Here is a 13,888-nt window from a genome sequence, read left to right on the forward strand (position 1 = left end):
AGGCACTTTGGTGAAACCCTCTTTTGCGTTTTTCCTTCCAAGAATCCTCCATTCTCTTCAGTGGCATGATTACCATAGTTTCAGGCTTTTCTGGTCAAAGAGACAGCTGTTTTCAGTTAGTGCCCCCTCCAAGACCATGTACTCTGCATGGACTACATTTAGCCCCAGAAGGGAAGCCATGAACACAGGGAACTTACTTGTTTGCTCCCTTCCTCTCCTCCTCTGAGCTTGTCTTCTCCATCAGATTCGGTCTGCTCCACTCAGTCTCCAATTCATTGGGGTATTTGCTTTTTGTATTATGTCTGGGGCTTATACTTGTTTTCTGTGGGAAGTCCTCCAGTTAGGTCTTATTCTGTCATTGCTGGGCATGAAAATTCCTATTTGTTGTTTAGCATAAAAGATGATTTATCACATGAAGGCAAAAATATAACTTATCCATATTGCACTGGTCTTAACGGGAGGGTAGAAAGCTAGTCCAATCTTTTGGGAAAGCAGTTAACATCATATGTATTTAGAGCCTAAAATTCTTTAATGACTAATAGGAGGATAATGTTAAGCTAATTGCTACACTTTAGGTACTATTTATAAACAATACAAAGTAAGATGGGAAAATGCAAAACAAATTAAACATACCAGTTTATTTATCTATTCACCTACTAAAGGACATCTTGTTTGCTTACAATTTGGCAATCATGAATAAAACTTATACATCTCCATGTTCAGGTTTTTGTGTGGACCTAAGTTTTAAACTCCTTTGGGTAAATATCAAGGAGTGCAATTGCCGGATCTTATGGTAAGAGTATGTTTAGTTTTGTAAGAAAGTACAAACTGTTTTCCCAAGTGGCTGCACCATTTTGTGCACTGGCAGTGAGTGAGAGTTCCTGCTGCTCCACATCCTTGTCAGCATTTGGTGTTTCAGTGTTTTGGATTTTGGCCATCCCAAATAGGTGTGCAGGGGTTATCTCACTGGCGTTTTCATTTGCATTTTCCTGATGACATATGATGTGGAACATCTTTCCACATGCTTATTTTCCATCTGTTTATTTTCTTTAGTGAGGTATCTGTTCAGGTCTTCGGCCCACTTTTAAAATCAGGTTGTTTGTTTTCTTATTGTTGGGTTTTAAGAGTTCTTTGTATATTTTGGACAACAGTCTTTTATCAGACATGTCTTTTGCAAATATTTTCTCCAAGCCTGTGGCTTGTTTTTTCATTCTCTTCACAGTGCCTTTTACAGAGCAGAAATATTTAATTTTAATGAAGTCTAGCTTATCAATTCTTTAATGGATTATGCCTTTGCTGTTATATTAAAAAATTATTGCCAAACACAAGGTCAACTAGATTTCCTTGTGTAACAAGAAAGTTTTATAGTTTTGCACTTCACATTTAGGTCTTGATCCATTTTGAGTTAAAGAGTGTAAGGTCTGTGTCTAGATTCATTTTTTGAATGTGGGTGTCCAGTTGTTCCAGAACCATTTGCTAAAAAGGCTATCTTTTCTCCATAGTATTCCCTTTGCTCTTTGTCAGGATCAGTTGACTATACTTCTTATCAATTTGGATGCCTTTCATTCCTTTTCATTGTCTGACTGCTGTGACTAGGACTTCCAGTACTATGTTGAATAAAAATGGTGAGAGTGGACATCCTTGTCTTATTCCTGATCTTAAGAGGAAAGCTTTCAGTTTTTTACCATTGAGTACGATGTTAGTTGTGGGTTTTTCATATATGGCCTTTATTATACTGAGGTATGTTCCCTCTAAACCTATTTTGTTTTTATGATGAGTGGATGTTGTACTTTGTCAAATGCTTTTTCTGCATCTATTGAAATGATATATTTTTTTAATTCTTTCTCTTATTGATGTAATGGATCATATTTGATTGATTTGTGAATATTGAACCATCCTTGCATCTTGGGAATAAATCCCATTCGATTGTGGTGAAGGATTTTTTTTTTTTTTTAAATGCATTGTTGGATTCAGTTTGCTAATGTTTTGTTGAGGACTTTTGCGTGTATGTTCATCAAAGATATTGGCCTGTACTCTTTTTTTGTAGTGTCTTTGTAAGGTTTTGGTATCAGGGTAATGCAGGCCTCATAGAATGAATTTGGAAGTTTCCCTTCATCTTCTATTTTTTGGAATAGTTTGAGAATAGGTATTAACTCTTCTTTAAATGTTTGGTAGAATTTACTTTTGGGGGCACCTGGGTGGCTCAGTTGGTTGAGCATCTGACTTCGGCTCAGGTCATGATCTCATGGCTCTTGAGTTTGAGCCCCACATCAGGCTCTGTGCTGACAGCTTGGAGCCTGGAGCTTGCTTCATGTTCTGTGTCTCCCTCTCTCTCTCTGCCCCTCCCCTGCTCACTCTGTCTCTTTCTGTCTCTCGAAAATAAATAAACATTTTAAAAAATTTAAAAAAAATTTACTTTTGAAGCCATCTGGTCCTGGACTTTTGTTTGTTGGGAGTTTTTTTTGATTACTGGTTCAGTTTTGTTGCTGGTAATCAGTCCATTCAAATTTTCTATTTCTTCCTGATTCAGTTTTGGGAGGTTACATATTTCTAGAAATTTATCCATATCTTCTATGTTGTCCCATTTGTTGTCATGTAATTTTTCATAATACTCCCTTATAATCCTTTGCATTTCTGTGGTGTTGGTTGCTATTTCTCCTATTTCTGATTTTGTTTGAGTTATGTCTTTCTTCCTTTTGATAAGTTTGGCTAAAGCTTTATCAATTTTGTTGATCTTTTCAAAGAACCAGCTTCTGGTTTCATTGATCTCTTCTATTGTTTTTCGTTTGTTTGCTTGTTTTTCTATTTTGTTTATTTCTGCTCTCATCTTTATTATTTCCTTCCTTCTGTTAGTTTTTTTTGGTTGTGTTTATTCTTTTTCTAGCTCCTTTAGATGTAAAGTTAGGTTGTTTGAAATTTTTCTTGAATTTTGAGGTAGACCTGTATTGCTATAAACTCTCCTCTTAGAACAGCTTTTGTTGCATCCCTATTGTGTTTTCATTTTCATTGGTCTCCATATAGTTTTTGATTTCTTCTTTGAGTTCTTAGTTGACCCATTCATTGCTTAGTAGCATGTTATTTAACCTCCATTTATTTGTGTTCTTTCCAGATTTTTCCTGTGGTTGATTTCTAATTTCATAGCCTTGTGGTCAGAAAAGATGCATGAAATGACTTCAGTCTTTGAGAATTTGTTGAGACTTGTTTTGTGGCCTAATATGCGATCTATTTTGGAGAATGTTCCATGTGCACTTGAAAATATGTGTATTCTGCTGTTTTTAGGATAAATGTTCTGAATATATCTGTTAAATCCATCTGGTTCAATGTGTCATTTAAAGCCACTGTTGATTTTTAAAGCCTTGTTGATTTTCTGTTTGAATGACCTGTCCATTGATATAAGTGGGGAGTTAAAATTACTATCAATTACTTCATGTTTGTTATCACCTACTTTATGTATTTGGGTGCTTCTATGTTGGATACACAAATATTTACAATTGTTATATCTTCTTGTTGGATTGTCCCCTTGATTATATAGTATCCTTTTTTGTGTCTTGTTCAGTCTTTGTTTTAAAGTCTATTTTGTCCAATAAAGTATTGCTACCCTGGCTTTCCTTTCATATCCATTTGCATGATAAATGGTTCTCTGTCCCTTCACTTTCAATCTGCATGTGTTTTTTGGTCTGAAATGAGTCTCTGATAGGCAGTGTATAGATGGGTCTTATTTTTTGTTTGTTTTGTTTTGTTTTTATCCATCCATCACCCTATGTCTTTTGATTGGAGCATTTAGTCCATTTACGTTCAAAGTAATTATTGGTAGGTGTATATTTATTGCCATTTTATTCCTTGTTTCATGGTTGTTTTTGTAGTTTATTTCTATTCCTTTCTTCTATTGCTCTTTTCTCTCATGATGTATATCATGCATACACATGTATATCATAATGTATATACATGTATATCATGTATAAATGGTATACATTTATAGTATACCATTCAGATATACCATTCAGTCTATCACATCTTCTGTGTATAGCCGTTTATATTAAGTTGGTAGCCACTTAAGTTTGGACCCATTCTTTACTCCTCTCCTCCCCAAGTTTTAGGTATGTGGTGTTACTGTTTACATCCTTTTATTTTTGTAAGTTATTTGGTTTTTACAGATATACTTATTATTACTGCTTTTGTGCTTCCTACTTGCCTTCCTCTTGCCCTTTAACATTTCTTATAGGGCTGGTTTAATCATTAATTCCTTTAACTGTTTGTCTGGGAAATTCTCTCTTCTTCGATTCTGAATGATAGTCTTGCTGGATAGGGTATTCTATCTAGAGTATTACCTGCAGATTTTTTTCCTTTCAGCACTTTGAATATATAATGCCACTCTCTTCTGGCCTACAAAATTTCTGTGGAAAAATCAGCTGATAGCCTTATAGGGTTTCCCTTGTATGTATCTGCTTTCTTTCCTCTTGCTTCTTCTAAAATTCTTTATCACTACTTTTTGCCATTTCACTTGCTGTGTGTCTTGGAGCGGACCTCTTTGGGTTGATTTTGTTGGGGGATCTCTGTGCCTCCTGCATCTAGATTTCTGTTTCTTTCCACAGATTTGGGAAGTTGTGAGCTATTATTTTTTCAAATAATTTTTCTGTCCCCTTTTCTTTCTCTTCTCCTTCTGGGATCCCTGTAAGGATATTATATGGGATGTTATTACACTTGATGGTGTCCCTAAGTTCCCTAAGTCTTTTCTCATTTTGCATATATATATTTTTTTATCTCATCTGCTCAGCTTGATTTTCCATTACTCTATCGTCCAGGCCACTGATTCAATCTTCTGCTTTGTTAACTCTATTTATTCCATCTAGTGTATTTTTAATTCCAGATATTGTATTCTTCATCTCTGATTGGTTCTTTTTTTTATCTTATTGTTAAGGGTCTCCACTCCATTTTTAAGTGCAGTATCTTTATGAGCATTACTTTAAATTCTTGAACAGGCATATTGCTTATCTCTGTTTTGCTTAGGTCTCATCCCATGATTTTGATCTCTTCTTTCTTTGGGACATATTCCTCTGTCTTTTCATTTTGTCTAACTCTCTGTGTCTGTTTCTGTGTGTTAGGAAAGACAGTTATGTTTCCTGCACTTGAAAATAATGGCCTTATGAAGAAGAGATCCTGTAGTGTCCTGCCATGCATTGTTTTGTCTTTACCAGAACCTGGTGCTTCAGGAGTATTGCCCATGTGTGATGTGTACACCCTTCTGTTTTGGCTGAGCTGCTTTTTCCTTTAGTCCAGCAGTCTGCAATGGCTCTCTTTGCCTGTTGTGGGCAGTGTTCAGTCCCTGTGGTGTTAACTGGCCAGTCTGGGTCTGCCTTGGGCTTGAGGGGAGTCAGACTGGGCATTTGCCAGAGATGCAGTAGCACCACACTGCAGGGCGCTTTCTCTGAGAAGCTTTCCTTGGTGGGTAAGGTCTGTAGTCACACCAGCTGTCTGCCTCCAGCCCACTGCTGGGGGTTCTTTCTGACTGGTAGGTGTGATTATCTTTCCTTCACCCCAGGGCAGGAATCACTCTGCAGTGGTGCTGGCCGCTGCAGGGGCTGCTTGTGCACTGCCAGTCTGGTAGCACCACCCTGTGTGGGCTCTGGCTAAGAGCACATTGAAGAGGGTGGATCTGAGGAAGCACCACCGGGGGATACGGTGGGGTGGTGGTGCTTGCAAACTGCTTGCTGCCATTCCTCCGAGAGCAGGGCAGTGCAGGGACTAAGGCAGGCTGTCTGGAGGGGTGGATTGGTGGAAGCACTGTGCAAGAAGGATGGGCAATTTCCGCAATTCCCGCAGGTGGCTGTGTGTTTACGCTGGGGTGCAGGGGAGGGAAATGTGCCTGCCGGTTCCTTTGTTCCTGGAGGAGTTCCCCAGAGATATCTGTCCCTCTGGAACATGCTCTGAGATTAGTAAATAACTCTCCCTCCTGTGTGCCCCAGAGACTTTTCAAACCGCTACTTCTATGTTCTATCTCTGTGGGCTGTTAGTAGGGCTATTTAAAGGCAGAGACTCAGCTTCCTCTGCTCACTGACTCTTCCAGAGCTGAGCCCACTGATTTTTTTTTTTTTTTTAATTCCAGGTTTTAAGTCCTGCTGTTGTAAGAACTCTCAAAACTTAGCCCTTCTGGTTTTCAAAGCCAAATGTTATGGAGATTTGTCTTCCTCATGTGGGCTTCCTAGTTGGGGGGGGGGGGTATTTTTTTTTTTTTTTTTTTTTTTTTTGAGAGAGAGAGAGAGTTGGGGAGGGGCAGAGAGAGAGAGAGAGAGAGAGGGAGGCACAGAATCCAAAGCAGGCTCCAGGCTCCTAGCTGTCAGCATAGAGCCTGATGTGGGGCTTGAACTCATGAATTGAGAGATCATGACCTGAGCGGGTATCAGATGCTTAACTGACTGAGCCACCCAGTCGCCCTGTGTGGGGGTCTGTTTATCTCCCTTTTCCATGCCTATGGCATCCCTCCCTCCTGTGGACAGTTCTGTGAGTCCATTTAATTCCTGACTGCTTCTGTGCTTTTCCAACTGTCTTCGATGTGTCTTCTTCCTCATATTTTATTGTGGAGCTTATTCTGCCAGTCTTCAGGTCGTTTTTATTTATACTTAAAGTGAGTGTTATCTAGTTGTATCCATGGGATGACGTGAGCCTAGGGTCCTCCTATTGTGCCATCTTCCCCAAGTCCAGGACTCATTTTCTACATAGACAATCAGGTCACCTGTGAATAAAGACAGTTTTCTTTCTTCCTCCCCAATCTGTATACCTTTCGTTTCCTTTTCTGCATCAGTTAGGACTCCCAATATGATGTTGAAAAGGAATGATGAGAGGGGACATCATTGCTTTGTGCCTGATCTTAGTGGGAAAGAGTTTAGTTTCTCATTTTGATGTTAGCTTGTGGCTTTTTACTCCTCAAGTTGAGGGATTCTCCTTTATCGCTAGTTTACTGAAATCTTTGTGCGTGTGTGTGTGTGTGTGTTCTAAATCATTAATGGGTGTTGAATTTTGTCAAAATCTTCTCCTGCATCTATTGATACAATCACGCAAATTTTTTTAAAGTCTGTTGATGTGATGGATCATATTAGTTGATGTTCAAATGTTAAACCAGCTCTGCATACCTGAGTTAAATCTAAGTCATAGTATATAATTCTTTTTATGCATTGTTGGGACTTAGTTTGCTAATATTTTGTTGTGGATTTTTGCAACTAGGTTAATAAGAGATATTAGTCTGTAGTTTTCATGTAATGTCTGGGTGGTTTTGGTGTTAGAGTAATGTTGGCTTCATAGGTTAAGAAGTATTCCCCTTCCTTCTGTCATCTGAAGAAATGGTAGAGAACTTTTATAATTTCTTAGTTACATGTTTGATAGAATTCACCAGTGAACCCATGTGGGCCCAGTGCTCTCTGTTCTGGAAAGTTAGTCATTATTGATTCAATTTCTTTAATAGATATTGGCCTATTCAGATCATCTATTTCCTCTTTCAGTTTTAAGAACAGTTATGTTGGAATTCCTGAATGGCAGTCTTTTTCTTTTAGTACTTTGAATAGGCCACCCCATTGCCTTCTGCCCTCCATGATGCCTGATGAGAACTGAGCTGTTAACCTTATTGAATATTTGTACATAGTTATTTTTGTCTTATTGTTCTCAAGTTTCTCTTTGCTTCTGTCTCCCGACAATTTGACTATGATGTGTGTGATTGTGGATCTCTTCAGTTTGTACTATGGAATTCATTGAGTTTCTTGGATGTAAATATTAACATTTTTCATCAAATTGAGGATGTTCTCAGACATGGTTTCTATGAACGTTCTTTCTGCACTTTTCTTTTTCCTCTCCTTCTGGGACTCCCATTATGTGTCTGTTAGTATACTTATGGTGCCCCACGTTTCTGAAACTTGTTCTTTCTCCCTATTCATTTTTCTTTTTGTTCTTTTGAGTGGATTCTTTCAATTGACTTAACTTCAACTTCATTGATTCTTTCTTCTACCAGCTCAAATCTGTTATTTACCCTGTAGTGAATTTTTCATTTCAGTTGAGTTTTTCAACACCAGAATTTCTATTTGGCTCTTTTTTTTTTTTTTTTTTTTTTAATGACTTCTAACCTCTTGATAGTCACTGTCAGGCCGCTGCCATGGTAAACAATTGCTGATTTTTATGGTGAGGTATCATTCTCATATTTTAATTCTTTAGACATGGTTTCCTTTAGTTCTTTGAACATATTTATACTAGCTGAATAATGTCTTTGTCCAGTAAGTTCAAGATTTAGACTTTCTCAAGAACAGTTTCTATTGAGTGCTTTTTTTCTTTTGCATGGACCATACTTTTCTATTTTTTGTATGTCTTGTATTTTTTTAATTGAAATTTGGATATTTTAAATAACGAAAATATGGTAATTCTGGATCTCAAATTCTTGCCCCACCCCTCCAACCTGGATTTTGTTGCTGTTGTTTGTTGTTGCTGTTTGTTTAATGACCTTCCTGAATAAATTCTGTAAGACCTGGATTCTTTGCTGTGTGCTACCTCTGAAGTCTCTGCTCAGTTAACTTCCTGGTCAGCTAATGATTAGACAGCAATTTCCTTAAATGCCCTGAATTGGTAAATCTTCCACCCTTTGCTAAGGGACTTCTATGTATGTTGAGACATGCCTTCAGTATTTTTGCAGTTTACACCCCTGACTTAGCTTTTAATTCCTGCTTGTGAAGATCCTCAAGGTCAGCCAGAGATGAGAAATTAGGGCATTCTCAGGTCTTTCTTGGGCAAACACACAGCCCTACAAAGCACCCTACATATATATATACTCTCAGTAATATTTTGAAGCTTTTCGCATTTCCCTAAGGTCATCTCATTTCCAAGTTTGCTGTTGCTCCAATGGGTATTTCTGCCTCAGGCAGCTGCCATGTTAAACAATTGCTGATTTTTATTTATTTATTTTTTTTTTAAGAAAATGCCCTGGTGTTAGGACTTTCCTCAAAGAGCAAGCTCTGAGTCAGGTCAAATAAAGATAAGCCCTGTTAATGGAATTTTCGAGGGAGCTGCCAGACCAGTCAAACATTGACAGTTTTCTGGGGATGTGGCTTTTGGGGAGTTCCAAGCTGGTTTTGCTTCTTTTCAATGCCTGATGGGCTGCTGGTTTTCTCAGTTACTGTGGTTCTGGGTCTGTTGGTTTTCATGGCTATGGTGGAGCTGGGAAGAATGAGATGGGAATAGAGCAAGGTAAAATACCACAAGCTTTACTGTTCATAATGAGATTCAGCCATTTTTCTTGAATAAATGTTATTCACTGTTGCAAGTTTTTGGTTAATTTCCAGAGTTCTGAAAATTTTGATTTTTGACAATTTTGCCTGTGTTCTCATTGCTTTTATAGAAGAGATTTTCAGAGGTCCTTACTCCACCATTCTAGAAGTGTTTCCTCCATAAACATTAATCTCTGTACTGAGCTGTAATATAATGATGTATTCAGGGCATGTTGAGGAATATTCAGTTTTGGCCCCATACCACTGTGCTTTTTATCTTTTTTTCCTGCCTTTAAAAAAAAAATATTTATTTTATTTTTGGGAGAGTGTAAGTAGGGGAGGGATAGAGAGAAGGGACAGAGGATCCAAAGTGGGCTCTGCACTGACAGGCTGACGGCAGCGGGTCCAATGTGGGGCTCGAACTCATGAACCGTGAGATCATGAACTGAACTAAAGTCAGATGCTCAACCGACTGAGCTACCCAGGTGCCCCTCCTGCCTTTTTCTTATAAATGTTAGCCTATGAGTCTTCCCACAGCAGTCCCTTTTTCCTTGTTAATATATTATTTCCAATATGTTGTGGAGTTAATAATCAAATAGCCAAATTGGTTAGCAATACGTTAAAAAGCTTTGGATGGCCCACTGCAAAGTGTGTGGACTTTTGTGACATTGTGACTGCCTAGAAATCATTTTGACTTTTTCTCTATGTTTTAAGAATGAGGTTTCTAGATAACTGAATTTACAAGTGAGTTGGTGATGTCCAAATCATGGGAGATCCTAATGCCACAGTACTCCTTGCTGAGTTAGATTACATCTGTAGTGGTATATCTAACTCTGGGAAACATGTTTAAGATGATGTTGAACAAATAGGAGTTTCAAGATAACAGTAACCAGGATGGAGAATGAGGAAGTTCTGAAACTATGCCATATGAGGAATAATTGGGAAGAGTGGTGATATTTCATTCAGAGAAAGAAAAGCTTGGAAGAAAGGAAAAAGTTACTGGAGTATAGGACAGGGCTAATATGGTAATAAAATTGTTCTGTTTCCCTGAGCCATACTCATGCCAAATGGCAGGATTATGACCAAAAAGCATAGGTTACAATGGAACAGATTCTGACTCAGTATAAGAGAAACCTCTGATAATGAGAACTATCCAATAATGTCATTGACTAAGCATTTATTTACCATAGCCTGGGCCTGGGGAGACCAAACTAAACACGATAACTGGGCACTGTTAAACATACTGTATTGGATAGAAGACTAGAGTATCTGACAGCTAAGGTCCTCTCTACAACAACCATTTTAAGGCTTCAGATACAGGTTGGAGTCCACTGGCACCTCTACAGAGCTGGCAGTGGCAGCTGCCATTTAGGGCAAGATAAAAAATTCACTGTGAGTCTAGTGTCTCCAAGGAATACAATGTATTTTTGAACTCTGTCTACCAAGGTCTCCTTCTCATCATGTATGAAGTTGGAGGCAAGTTAACTTTACCTTAGAGTTTTACTGACACCTAGTGGTAAATATGGATATCAGTATACTCTAAAATGTTAGAAGACCATATATACAGTAGTGCAAATAAAAATGTTCTAATACTGGGGTGCCTGGGTGGCTCAGTTGGTGAAGTGTCTGCCTCTTGGTTTCGGCTCAGGTCATGATCTCATGGTTTGTGGATTCGAGCCCCGTGCTGGGCTCTGTGGCTGACAGTGTGGAGTCTGCTTGGGATTTTCTCCTTCCCTCTCTTTCTCTGCTCCTTCTCTGCATACCCTCTCTCTCTCAAAATAAATAATAATAAAAATAAAACTTAAAAAAAGAGCTAATAAACTATTTAAAAATGTTTTGATATTTACGAAAATTATTGATGCATATAGCGATAAAAATTTATTCATGCTTTGAACTCTTCTCAAAAGATTTAAAATTGCTCGGGACACCTGGTTGGCTCAGCCGATTAAGCGTCCGATTTCAGCTTAGGTCATGGTCTCGCAGTTAGTGAGTTTGAGCCCCGCATCGGGCTCTGTGCTGACAGCTCAGAGCCTGGAGCCTGCTTCGGATCTGTGTGTCCCTCTCTCTCTGCCCCTCTCCTGCTCATGCTCTATCTCTGTCTCTCTCTCTCTCAAAAATAAATAAACGTTAAAAAAAAAAGATTTAAAATTGTTTAAATGTTATCTTCAAGATACTTTTATCCTGAAATTATCTTCAATATTTCATAGATTTTATTTATAAGCAAAATTATAGTGTCATCACTGTATCTTCTCACATATTTCAGTTATACTATTCTCATGGTTTATGAAAAACAAAAACATCATCTAAGCTATCAATTCATTAAATTTTAATCTGTAAGTTGATATCACTAACACCCAAAGGTAAATATCCTTCAATTCAAAGGGAGAATTACAGACACCAATCCAATATCACTAACAGTATTTTTTATCATAGTGATAAAAACCTGATTTGCAACATTCTTGTTTGTGCTTCTGAAGGACAAGTCAGGAGAAGGCTGGTTCTGGTTAGACCTGGGAACTATGGCTAAGAAACAATAGGTGCTAATTGGTCTGTGGGGAAATTAAATCCCTGTTTTGGACCTCTCCAGAATGCCTTTAGGCTAAATAAATTAAGATAAATGGCTACAGCTATTAAGCTAAGAATGTATATAAATACTTTCTGTAATTCACTTATAAACAAAATAGAAAAGCAGAATGTGCCAAATTTTTCATAGTAAGTGAAGCACACGAAAATAAGATTATAGATTTAAAAAATGTAGCTGTTGTGGTTGATATGTTTTAACACCATGATAAGAAAATGAAAGCCTTCTAGGAGAGAAGAAATGGGGATCATTAACATTTTGATGGTTATGGTACCATAACATTTTGATATGACATGAAAATGCCACTTGTCCCATCCCCGTTATGACTTTCAAAGGAATTATAGTCTCCAAATAGTTTTTCCTTCTGCAGGTTTCCCACCCTGCCATATTTCAGAAATAGGACATGACTGATAAGTCGGTTCTTTTTCCTAATAACAAAGGCAAACCACCTAATGTGTGGTGAAGACTGTATTCTTGCAGGACAGAAAGCAAGCCCAGGCGGTCTGGCTCCGGTATCCAGGCTTCCAGTCACTGCCCTGAGCTGCCCTGCGTGACTTCCCAGGTCGTGCCAACACCCCTTAGCTCAACAGAAGTCAGAATGACTTGAACACCATGACGCCTACACTGGAGAAAACTACTTTGAACTCTCTGCCCTATTTTAGTGATGTGGGAATTTATCACTGTCAGGGATGACAGTCTCTATAAATTTATTACATAACATGCATTTTATTACTATTTAGCATCTGTTCGCTTAGTGTTAGTAGAAATGATGAAAAGGAAAAGAACTCATAAGAAGAGTATTAGCACATGTAGGCAAAGCCAATTTAAAGTTTCCATTCAATAATTTTTCTCCAGATAATATATAACCTGTTTCTCTAAGTTTTCTCACAGGGACAGTCACCTAACCTCTTAATCATTTTTGTTTCTCTGTAGCATCTAATAGGATGGCAGTTAAACTTAACTGATTTCAGTGTGGAGTCTACAGATTTTCATATATTTAATAAACTGAATTAATTCATGGAATTATAGAGCACAAGTCTGGATGTTTAATGGAACATCTGCAAAGTGTTTAATGGATTAGGTTACTGTAAAAGAGGATTGGAATTGTAGATGAAAATCAACCTCCAATCCATTTTGAAAGCATTTTTAAAACTGTAGGTTTTTTAAAATCAATAATAATGATTCACAGTGATCGCAATAAAAAAAAGTCTTGCTGTTCTTTCCAAAATTAATATCTTGTATACTTTAGGATGCTCATAGAGACTTTAACAAGATGGAATAACCTAGCAATGGTAACAGGTGTGATTCCAATTTTTAAAAATGCTGCCGATGCAATAATTTATTTAAAGTTATTCTTTGTATCTCACAAGGGCTCAAGGTTGTTTACAAGAAAGTACAGTAGATTAGAAGGAAGATTTATGTTCTAGCTTCCATCCCATTACTTACGAGGCTTGTGACTCATGGCAAATCACCTAAAATCCCTGAGCTGTGGTTTCCTTATTTATACCCCTACTTTATTTAGCCCCACTGCTAGGCTGTTACTGGCAGTCTCCTACACAGGGCCCAATAGACAGCAGGCATGCAGTTAATGTTTGCTGGCTGACCTAATAAGACTGTTAAAAATGAAAATAAAAATATTGCCACACATACCTCAGAAGGGTTGCTACGGGGTTAAAATGATAAAGTGGTATAATACATGGGAAAATGGTTTGAAAAGCATATAATGCTATGTAGACATATGGTGCATTTCTTGTTGCAAATGGAGGAAAATGTTCTTTCTCCATTTTTAAAATGTGGATACATTTTTGGTATCTATCTTCAAAAGAAACAAAGGTAAATGTGTTAATAACTGCAGGTTATTTCAACTCACTACAGCTCACTACAAATATTCTGAGGAAAATAGGCTGTATCTACCTAAAGCTTCAGAGGACTTCAATGACTGCTTAAGGTTAATCTGACGAGAGAGAAAATATCTGTGATTTTCAATAGTCCAGGTAAACTCTTCAGACACGTTTAGATTAAAAAGTCAAATGTGAATTCCCTACAATATAGTCATAACATATAATAT

The sequence above is a fragment of the Panthera leo genome, chromosome B2 (assembly GCF_018350215.1).
Source record: "Panthera leo isolate Ple1 chromosome B2, P.leo_Ple1_pat1.1, whole genome shotgun sequence".
In the NCBI taxonomy this organism is placed as follows: Eukaryota; Metazoa; Chordata; class Mammalia; order Carnivora; family Felidae; genus Panthera; species Panthera leo.